This window comes from Meleagris gallopavo, chromosome 6 (genome assembly GCF_000146605.3).
Source record: "Meleagris gallopavo isolate NT-WF06-2002-E0010 breed Aviagen turkey brand Nicholas breeding stock chromosome 6, Turkey_5.1, whole genome shotgun sequence".
In the NCBI taxonomy this organism is placed as follows: Eukaryota; Metazoa; Chordata; class Aves; order Galliformes; family Phasianidae; genus Meleagris; species Meleagris gallopavo.
The window spans coordinates 14,605,349-14,617,576 of NC_015016.2; positions in this window are offsets into that span (position 1 = coordinate 14,605,349).

Consider the following 12,228-nt stretch of genomic DNA (forward strand, 5'->3'; position numbering starts at 1 on the left):
TTTCTGAAATTATCTCAGTAAAATATTCATTTTATAAAACTATCATTATAATTAAAGCATAGAAATTGTGGAGCTATATAAAACAATTAATTGAACTAGGAAAGACCATATGTTTCTATCTTTTTCAGAGATGAAAGCTGGTAAATAATTTTTTTTTTTAACTAGTCATTTTCCTGTATTTGATGTCCATATGAACATACAAATACTGTGCTGCGGGTCAGGAAGGACAGTACCTACCACGTGTCACAGCTCTTCTCCTTGAGTAGCTTCAATGGCCTCTGAAAGTGCTGCGATCGACTTTGAAGGAGAATAGTCACTGTGAGTTGCTCTTATCTTAGCAGTGTCAACCACAGGGAAATTCTTGCTGTTTCCCTCAGACCCTTCCCATTTCTCACAGGTGAGAATTGGAGGAATTTTTGTGATGGGATGGAACGAGCATTTTTACGGTGGTTCCAGCTGAGGGACACAACACAGTAAAAGATGACAATGAAAAAATCATTGCTGTGATTAAAAAGATTTGTTCAACCTGTTACCACAGAGTGCCAGAAAAATTCTGTTCTAAGCAGATATGTAATGATTATTATTTATCCAGCCGTAACAAAGGAGATACTGCTGATTTCCCTACTAAATATAACTGGGGAAATGTTATTAGGCTTTATTAGCTTTATCAGTGCTCATGTACACTCCTGTACTCTTCTGTTTTATAAAGAAAACTGCTACACTTTTCTGTATCTATAAATGGGTGTTTTCCTGTAGACACAGTTCAGTAAGAACTTGGACAGCGAACATTTAAATTCATTTCATTGTGAGTATTTACACTGAAATTTAACCTCAAGTATTAAATGCTTTGCTGAATCTGGCTTGCGTGGGATGCAATGATAGCAATAGGAAATGGATAGTTCCTGGCGCTATCCCAGGCTTTCTTGCTTGTAAAGGTGTTGCTAATGTGTGTGGAGAGTAAATCCACCATATCCAACAGAAGATAAGACACTATTTTCCATTTTCTCACTGAAGAATACCAGATAGCTTAGAGTTTGACATACATCCCTTGCTAATAAAATGTTGGATTCTGAGGAAGTTACGTTATTATTAGTCAAAATAATAATTTAAGCCGAGATTCATTAAATGTTGTTCCTGAATCACCAATGTGGGGAAAAAGCATTTTCCACCCTCCAGTATGATCGAGTCACCTTATAATCTCTGAATTGCTGATGTTTTCCTAAGTCTCTTTATTTTTTTTTTTGGCATTACTAATGCCATATAAATGTTTGTTTAATGAAATTTATATCATTCTATTTCTCGATAATTTATACAGATTCTCTCGTCCATCTTTAAGTAGATAGTGCATATACAACAGGTATGTGTATATGTATACACACTCATAGATCTGTGTTCATTTATGCTACTGTCTCTTAAATTCTTAAATGAACTGTCAGTCTTCTTGTTTCCTGGGAGCTGATTTTCTTCTAAGGATAAAATATTTTTAGGAAATACAGTAAAATAAAATTACGATTAGATTTACCCTAGGTAATCTATATAGACTGACTATAGTTGTGGGCAAATTTATTTCCAGAAAAAAAAAAAGTGACTTTTGAGTTTATTATTTTAAAATTAATGCAACTAGTGTAAATCAGAAAGGGTTACTATATCAAACGCAGTGCAGCTATTTAAAATTAGTCTCAGATGATACATGCTGGAACAAGTGGCAGTGAGATGTTTTACGAAAGTAGTCATAATCACAGAATTGTAGGGGTTGGAAGGGACCTCTAGAGATCATCGAGACCAACCCTCAACCCTCAATAATGCTGAAACCCAAGTCTGCATTATCTATGGATTAGACTTCGATTTTTGTTACTGGAAGAGAAACACTTTGGTCCTAAGAAATGGCTATAATTTATTTAGAAAACTCATGTCATCTGGTAGGGGGTCTCTACTTCAGTAGCTACTTCGTTTTTACTATTCCCTTCAGAGATACTCTCCAACTAGCTGTCCTTTTGTGACTCAATCCTCCTGATGTAGAGGTCTAAGGAAATAAGAAACTTTGTAAGCAAAGAAGCTGTAGTTTAAAGAGGTGCAGTAGCTGCTTCCATCTAATCTCAGAGGACTGATATTGAGTGGTCAAATTGTCAGAGTTACAGACTAGGAGGAAAAAAATGTTTTTTTCATAACAAAAAAGCTTTGTGAGATTCATTCCTATTGAATTAAGCTTAAACAATTGAAGTTGCTGTATAACAGCTTTCAAAATAGGATTGCAGGTCAGGTTTTGGCAACTATTTTTTTGCATATTTGTTGAGGCTGGAAACAACTGTCCACTTTCATCAATACATGACATAAGCTGGAGCAGTGGGCACAGGAAGTGCTTTTTGAAGCCAAGATATGCAGACCCAGAGCTTCTGTTCCCATGGAGCATCTGTGAATTAATCGATATACAGGGATGAGGATAGGAAGGAAAGTGTGCTGGCAGTCTGCGTGTGTATTTAAATATGCAAGAAAACTGGGTACTGAAAGAAGAAAATAGGCATGCAGGAAAGGAGCAGCTCTGGCACTTCACAGGGGAAAAAGACATGCTTCTTTCTGTGCTTACTAGAGGACATCAACTTTTTAAAGAAGCTGTCCTGTAGTGAAACCTTAGATCTTAGTTGTTTGAAACATAATTTGCAGATGGTGAAAGCGTTTCAACCAGATACATATGAGATTTGAAAATTTGAAGAAAACTCAGCTTTTCCCATCACTTTGTGACTGTAATTAATGGAAGTCGCTGTTAATTAACACAGTCAAACATAATTTATGTTGCTGTAGCATTGTTTTAAGAGTAAGATTTTCTTCCATGATTATTCTCTTTTCCTAATTGAATTTTCTTTTCTAACAAGGTCTTTTGCACTTCGTGTATGAAATCTTTTTGTTGAGTACAATTCACTTTTTACTTTACTGAAGTGACAAGATTTAATCTTCCATTCCATTGAAAAGAGGAAAAGTTAATAGAAATTTTACTGAAAACACAACATAAAGAAACTAAACATAATGGGAGTGTTAGGTGAGCACAAAACTAAACAAAGCCCGTTCTGTACTTACACAATAAGAAATCCTTATGTAGAAAGAGAAGATGAACATAACAATTCGCTCTTGGTTTTAAATAAATATTTATATGCAGGTAACAGAAACAGAAGTTGCTTGTATGTGAGAAATTCATAGAACATTAGGATGTTTTGGGTTGAAAAGGGACTTTAAAGACCAACAGTTCCATCCTCCTGCTGTGGGCAAGGTGCCATCCACTAGATCAGGATGCCTACGGCCCTGTCCCTGGCCTTGAATGCTTTCAGGGCAAACTACAGTACATATACTGAAATTTGCTTTAAATAAACTAATTGGTGTGTTATTTAGTTATAAAGATGAGTCTTCTGTAGCATGCTCTAAGGTTTAGGAAACAGCCACCACTTGTATTGATGTCAGACACTTTACTGAAGCTTTAGCAAATCGTATTTAGCTAATCAGGGATTTCTTGTTCATCTTCAGCTGGCTTGCTTCACAGTTGGTAGATTTTGTTTTTTATCTTGTGGTACAGGATAACTTTTCTTCTTCATTTGGCTTGTTCATATTGTGAATATTTCCTTCAAGTAAATTCCACCTTATGTGACATCTGACTGTTACACTTTTTCTGTGCCAATCATGTTACCATCCGCTTATCCACTCCATTAAAATAAAACTTTTATTTAGTGCCTTTTTCAGTCAGTTACCATGACTATAACTTTTGTCAGGCCTCTGATATGATACTTCTTATTTATGAATCTGCTGCTTGTTTTATCTTTAGACACAAATCTGTCATTCATTTCTGTGCAAACTTAAATGGGAAACTTTAACAGAAATATTCAAGCTATTTGAGTTTAGTTTTTATTCTTCCTTTGGAAGTACGATTACTACCAGGTGGTGCTCTGTGTCATCTTATCTAAAAGTTCTTGGGACAATAGAGGAAACTCTGGTTCAGACACTTGCACGAAATGCACACCTCAATTATGCTGCTTCCAATTACCAGTGCATTGTGACTCTTGTGGTGTTGTGGTTGGTAGTATTTTGTGTCAACCAACTGCTATTGTCTGCTAGCTTGCAGACTTAATTACAAATACATGCTTTGCTTTTGCAATCTGTAATGCTCGACAGTGCTGGTACTGGCGATAAGTCTATCAGTTTTTACTTGGTCAGTAACACACTACCAGCATTAAATTCTAAATGGCAGCTTCTGTGTTTGCTGTCTGTGCTATCTCTGATAAAACATTAATCATTTCAAGGTTCCATTCAAACTCATTGATAGAAATTGTGAAATGCAATTTGGCTTTGAGAATAGAATTAATGTTTTCTAATAGCTCTAAGCTATTCTATGATTTATTGGTTCCACTGCTTGAGGGTTTTTATAATTTAAATTGGTGATTACAGATGATACACAACATTGTGTATCATAAATAGGAATTATGTGTCTGGTAAAAATGATAATGGGTTTTTGTATCCTGTATGTATATTAGTATATTTAGTAGTATATTAGAACCCATTTTAGAATCTGAAGATAATTTTGCCTACTTGTAAATCTTCCCGGGTCATTCAGTTATTGAGTCTGCTGCTATTTACTTTTTTTTTCTCTCAAATTCCATAAGTTTGCATTGTATCAGAACAGCATTAAAAAGAGTACACCTGTGGAATCCCATTGTCTAAGCCATACTCTTCTTTACAGTTTATGATATCTGAGGGAATTTTAGACTAATGATTGATTGGTGATGAGTGAATTTGAAGATTGTGTCTGAGAGGACAACTTCTGTCCAGCAGTTCCATTATGGGAAGACACTTTTGTAAATAGGGAGATCATAGAATCATAGAATAGCTTGGAAAGGAAAGGGCCTTAAAGATCATCTGGTTTGAACCCCCCTACTGTAGGCAGGGTTGCCAGTCACTAATTCAAATGCTACATCAGGTTACCCAGGGCCCTATCCAACCTTGACTTGAACATCTCCAGGTATGGAACATCAGTGAAGTGAACATCTTTTTGGATAATGGATATTTTATGCACATGTATTATAAATTTAATGTGCTATTATTTTTATTTCCTGACCCACATTTCCCAAATTTCTGCCTTGGAGTGTAGGACATTACCGAGCTGTTCTTTCTGTCATCAGTGTGTTGGTAGACTTTCTGAGATCACGCTCAACGATCAGTGCTTTTGAAAGGCTCTTGCTGCTGTAGAAATTTTAAAGCAAAAGAAACAAAATTGGTATTGCTGCTTCGAAAGTGATATGGAACAACTGGTTTGTAATAGTGGCCTGTAAATTCTTCCTCTAAACCTTCACTGATTTAAATTTAAATCTTATGAAGAAATATTGAAGTATGGCAAATATTGCTTGATTTTTCCTTCTGTTCTTCGTAATGTGAAGATATGCAATAAAAGTTATGTTCAGTATAAGCGAAACTATTTTTTGTTACAAATGAGTTGTACAAATGAAATAAGGTATTTTGTATCAAACCGAGCAAACTGTTGTATATTTTTTATTTATGGTGTCTACATCTAATTATAGATAAATTCACTTTATAGGGGGCTTTCAATGAAACCAGGAAGTCATTTATTACATTCCTCTTTGAATTTGTGAGGTACTCTGGTTTCATGGTGGTGACCATTTAATATTTTAATCGTATAAATACTTAGGTGAAGAGAAATCAGTTCCTTTCATAGATGCCAGCAGTGAATTGAATAAAAAAACCCCCTACTTATCAGTAACTTGATTTAGTTTAGATTTTTTTAAGAAAACAGTGATTTTAATCAGGAGACAATGCTTCAAGTATAAAATTTGATTTTCTTAGAGGAAAATGATTTTGTTTTATCGAACTCTTAAGGTCTTCCCCCACCCCTCTTTCTCTCACTGTCATATAACTCTCCTTTTGCAGTACGTCTAAATCAGATTTGTCTGAAACAATAATTGCTGATTATCTCCTAACAGCAAGTTATAGTTGAGCCTCTTTGGCTAATCCTATCTTGCTTGCCATCTATAGTGAATCAGAGCAAGTCAAGTAAGAAAGGACTTGAAATGTGATTTCTCAGATCATTTTTCCACTGAGGCATAATTATGCCCAGGAGCTCTGCAAATTGTGGAGAGAGGCCATTGGAGCTCAGCATGGAGACAGGAAACATTTGTGGTGGAGAACTGCTTCCTGCCTCTGCACAAACACAGTGAGCGGCTGCTGCTGTGACGAGGCAGGAAGAATCCAGTGTTGTTTCTTTCTGATGTGTACAAGTAGAAAACTTTTCTTCATTTATTTTCTTGCTCTGTAAGCTTTCTTGTGCACTCTTGTGTAATGAGTTCATTATTTTCATTAATAAAATATTACAGGATGAAATTTACCTAATGGAGAAAAAAATCCTATGGAAATCCATACAGAAATTTAAAATTAAAGGTGAAGATTTATGCATGTGCAGTGTTCTACATTCCACTATAAGGATGGGTTTTGCTTCATACTTGGCAAAAGGTTTAAGTTCTTCAGATTCTTTCATCATCTTCATTATTATTATTATGTTATCATGTGGTCTAATAAGAATATCTTCTCTCGCTTCAAATTCTGATATGCTTGTTTTATTCATGCTTCTTAACTTCATTTTGTCAAACGTGACATAATGTCTCTGCAGAAGTAAGGCTCTTCTGAAAGTTGCTGAGAGCCTTTTGAGTGACTTCTGTTGTAGGCTGGAGGATGATTTATAGTTTTGTTAGCAAAGTCTTCTCTTACAGATAGCTTCATCCAATGTTTTATGGGAAAAATAATGTTTTAGAAGTCTAGCTGCTAGTGTGTTATTTCACTCATATGCTAGGGAATCTCACTGCATCTGTGGTACCAGGGTTCCTTGGGTGGAAGACCCACTGCTCTCAGAGCAGTCCTGTGCAGTGTTGGAAGAGAACAGTAAAATGGATAAGAGATTTGTAATTTCACACTTTATTAACATGTTATGTGTCATCTCTCTGTCTATTGCTTACTGCTCTCAATTTTAGCGTGTAGATCAATGTGATATTAATCTATAGATAACGCTGCACTGAACAACTGCAAAGGAATTTTCTCATAAATTACTGTATTTTAAACCTTGTGTTCTCACAAAGTATTTCATGTATTATTTTGATTCGCTCTTTAGTGTTATGATGACTGAAGGAAGATCTTTTTATGTACTGAAGTTCTTCATATATAACTTTGTTAGTGTAAACATTTATACAAGCCTCTTCAAGAGCTTTCCCACTTTCAATTTGCCATACGTTTGAAATGATGTTTTCATATCCTTACGTTAGCAGAATGCATTATCCCGTGTATTACTGTAGAAAATACAACAAAAATCTCTGCTGCTGAGGTGAAAATCCATTTACTCTTCCGAAAAAAGCAGCTTGACTGTATTAGTACTATGTCTTTTACATTTGCAGTCTCTTACAGTGCAGCAGACTGAGTTTTTAAAAAGGACAGTGGTAAATTTTCTGCATGCAAAATCAATTTTTGGCTACTTTCTTGGCTGTCTTTAATTCTTTCTTAAGATGTCAGTTGTGCAAAGGCAAAGACTCTAAAAAAGCTGTAGCTCAACATCTGTGATTTCAGTAAATCCTGTGCATTGTGCGTTTGGTGCATTGCTGAACAATGCCTGGGATGCAGCCAGAATCTGTCTTTAGGTCTGTAAGGCTATCATAGGAATGTTAAGATCATCAGGGTTATATTAAACAGAACACTGAAGGGTGACTATGAAACAAAATTGTATTTTGACTTGGAAAAAATTATCAGAAGTACTTCTTTTGTAGCATTAAAATGAAATAACTCATAAATAATAGTTGATAACATACTAAAACTAAATAACAATGTATTAACTTTTTTCTTTGCTCTTTAGACGAACCATGGCATAGATGGATGTATGGGTTACTGGAACTCCTTGCTACTTTATGAACTGAAGCATTTTTTCCACATATGACTGTGGTCCTTACTTATATTACAAAGTTCACACTACTATTGAAGACATTGTATGCTAACTGTAGTTATGATTAAAACTTCACAAGTGAAAATATCAAAGCAAAATAATTTTTACAAGGATTTGCTGTTTTTTTTTTTTAAGTTGGTCGTGCCAACACTTAGAAGAGGTTCCATTACTCTTTGTTACTCATTACTACAATATGAAAGATGTAGCTGAACAAAGGATATTGAAGCAAAGCACGCAGGCTGGGTGCTTGATTTAGGGAATACTGTATAGTTTTCTGACTTCTGATGGAGAACAGAGATGATTGAAGTGAAAGACATTGCCTTTAATGTCTCAATCTATACACAGCTCCCTTTATGGTGAAAATCTTGCTTTTGTCCAGGTACTCATTGGTGCCAAGTAGTTGTAAGTCCACTGTATGGAATGCTGCAGCAGTGCCAATGGCAACCTAATGCATGGGCACTTAACCAGGTCTGTGTTCACAATACTGTTTTGGCGTAGGAGAGGAAGGCAAGTCCATGTGCCCTTATTTTCATATTTTTGCCTTGTCCTTTTTGCTTTCTGTACTTTTAGGATAGAATAACAATATGCTGCTTTCAGTACTTCCATTGCCAAGATTACTTTGTGAGGATGCATGAAGTATCTGGTCAGTAAGACAACTCAAGGCAACTCGTTTTCTGCTGATGTGGGTTCACTGAATAGAAATGATTACAGGATTCAAGTAAGTTCTCTGGCCAAGGATTATTGCCATTTTTGTGTACTTGCCGAAGTGGGAAACAGATAAATATGAAAAACACAACAAATCTGCCTGATTCAGATGTTTGAAATCTGCATTTTTTTTTCCTGTGTAATTATTGCAGATACGCTTAAATTTTTTGCGTTTTCAATTTAATCTTCAAATTGCTTTTTTTCTTTTTCTTTTTTTTTTTTTGCCTTCCACTCAGAAGTCAATGATGAGGTGCCATGTTTTGTTAGTCATTAGTATTCGCTGCTCTGTTAGTCTGCAGTTCAAACTCTTTTGCTTGTTTTTGTCACAGGAGATGATGGAGCAAGGTTGCTTAGAAACACTTAGCCACACTCGCAATGGGTGTTATCAGTTTGCTCTGTGTATTCACCTGCACATGCAGGGGAGAAAATTGAGTTTTACTACTGGTGATGTGAATTCACTGCACGTTTGTTTTAGCAGCAGTATTTTTAAATGAACACAAACATACATTTTCTTTCATCAGATATAATGAGAAAATGTCGAGTAGAATATTGACACATAACAGTGATTTCCAAGTATGAGAGATTTAACTTGCTTATATGTCCTCCAAAACTATATAGCTTTCAAGTTGTGGGATGAGGTAGTCAAGTCTTTTACCAACATTCTGCATTCACTTAAGATTATTTCATGATCTATTTAAAATAACTTGTGTAAGTTACTAGCTTTAGTCTTCATTTCAAGGAAATATGTCTCATTTGACTACCAACAGCAGTTACATATTTCCCCAACCTAATGAAATTCTTGATCTTTGTAAGACTTGTCTAAAAATAGACCAAGTCACTCAAGTTATAAAATTTCTGATCTTTTCAACTTTGAGTGACTTGGTCTATTTTTAGTCCAGTGGTAATTGTACACTAATGTCATAGGGAAGACAAATGCAGCTTTTTATCACTCTAATTTCTAAGCACTCCAATTATTACACTTGTTAAATATGCTGGAAATGCATATATTTCCTCCTTTGAATTCTGGGATAGGCTTCAGTATCTTTTCAAGAGCTTTAAATGTTTCATATAACTGAGATCCTTCCACTCTTTTTAATGCACAAGCTGTTGTTTAGTGGTTCATTGACACTTGATCCTGCTTTATCTTCCTTACTTTATGCTGAACTCATCCCATTATATCCCAAGAAACAAGAAATCAGGCTAAAATAAATGCTGCACAACAAAATGCTTTGTAAAGCTAATAAAATGCTTACAGCTAGTTTGTGAAGTTTAATTTTACTTAAAACAGAAAAGAATTCCTTTAATTATAGTGGTGTCAGTCTGGTAGCAGACCAATAATAATGCAACAGTAAAGCAGGAAATAATTTAATTTTCACTTAAGTTTTTCACTATAATTTTAATAACAATTAATTTTGAGTAATATACTTTATTAAACTATCTGACATCTGGTAATGTTTGAATTAGTCTTGTGGATACTTGTGGATTTAGATATATTTCAAGTGCATCTTTGGTAGAATTTTACATACTTGAAGTCACTGAATCTAGATTTTCTCATGGAAGACAGCTGAGGACTTATTTACTGGGGAAAAAAATGAAAAGCCACACAATGGCTTAATATGGAAAACCTCCTTTGAAATTGTTAGTAGAAACTGTCTGGCAAGTTTCTTTGTTGTTTGCTATGAGCACTGCAAAGTACTGAAGAGGAACTGGTATCTTTGGTGCTTGAACTTAATGGTGCCAGCCTTATTGCCTGTATCTTCTACTTAGGTTAGGTGCAGTTCAGAGGAAGGACTCAAGATGCTCTTGTTCTTAAGTGTGGGAGCTGTGTTCTTCGTGCATTTCTGCTTTTTCTTCAGACTTTAATAGTCCAATCCCTTTCATATTCTTGTGTTGGATACTAGTTCACTTTGTGAAATAGGATTTGTTACATTCTTTTTAGTCTATACAGTTCATTTCCTTTCTCTTCTGCCACTGTTCAGTCACTGCAGATTATCTGTGTGTGCTTAGCAGAGACTATTCCTTACCAACACAGTTTTAGTGTTTCCTGCTATTTGCTGAACTTGTATGGATTTGAAGATGCAAAGTTTTTCACTGTTCCTGATACTTGAATCCTCCCAGAGCAAGAAAGCAACTGCCTTTTAGGAGAAGAATTGAATATAATTGTAATTAATTATTGATAGTATTCCTTAATATTAAATATTTGTTCCAAATTAAAAGTGAACTAAATCATGGAATAGCAACGCATTCTGAAGACAGGAGTCATTTATGTGTCTTTTTGTCAATTAAAAACAGGTGTGTTTTATAGCTGCTAAGTATCCTGAGCGAAATCCATGTGTCTGTTTCAGGTTGCTCAGATTGCGAGTGGAAGGAATCCAGGATTAAAACCACCCATGTCACTGCTAATAAAAAATCACTTTAAAGTTGTATTCTGAATGAAATCCCAGCAGAAAATACAAAAACTTCTATGGTCTTAATAAAAGGAATTCTCATGGGAGAGTCTGTACATCAAGTAAGACACAGATAGAGGGAAGCAGAACCAGAAATATCAAGAGTGAAACTGAGAGAAAAGCAAGCTGAAAACACTCTCATTTCCTTCTGAGTTTGTCTATTCATTTCCTTTTCTTTCTCCTGGTTCTGAAATGAAAGTCACCATTTCCATACAGCAAGAATAACAGAGTTTTTTGTGTGGAGTTCAGTTCCCAAACCACTGCCCATCACCTTTGATCTGTAATGCAGATTGTCTTTTGGCAGTTTGCCATAGGCTTTTGGAATTGTTTGATAGCATTTGACACCACTTCTGAATCTTTCTCCCTTGCTCATTTTCTGAACCCAGTGCTTATTTGTGCAACCAGCATGAAATATCGTTGCTGCTGGAGGTGAAGATTATAGACTGTCTTCTGCACTCATTTAGGCTATTGTGAGTTTTCTTTCATTGCTATAGTCTCAGTGGAATAGAACTCAATAATCACGTTCACATCAGCTTAATAAGAACATGGAGGGAATAAAAGTCAGAGACGCTTTCATATTAAACTTCTTCTCAGGTTCTTCAGACCCATTAAATGACATGTTCTTAAAATTGTGAAAAATAGATGGTTCATGCAATCACGTAACAAAGGCTGATTGTTTGGATGTGTGGGGGAGGATGGGACTGACTTGTAATTTTGCTGAAAATTGAGCTATCTGTTAGAGATTACAGGTTCCTCCTATTTACTTGCTAAGCTGCAAATAAAGTGAGGAGGGATGGAATACCATCCAGATGGACCTAGGCAGGCTTGAGCAGTGAGCTCAGGAGAACCTCAGGAAGTTTGGCACATCCAGGAGTAAGGTCTTGCACCTGGGTTGAGGCAGACCCTACTGCCAGTACAAGGTTTCGGATGAAAGGATGGATCACAGCCATGCCAGAAAGGACCTGGGGGTACTGGTGGATGGAAAGTTGGACATGGGCCAGCAATGTGCCCTTGTAGCCTGGAAAGCCAACCATATCCTGGGCTGCATCCAAAGAAGTGTGGCCAGCAGGTCAGGGAGGTGATCCTACCTCCAGGTGACACCTC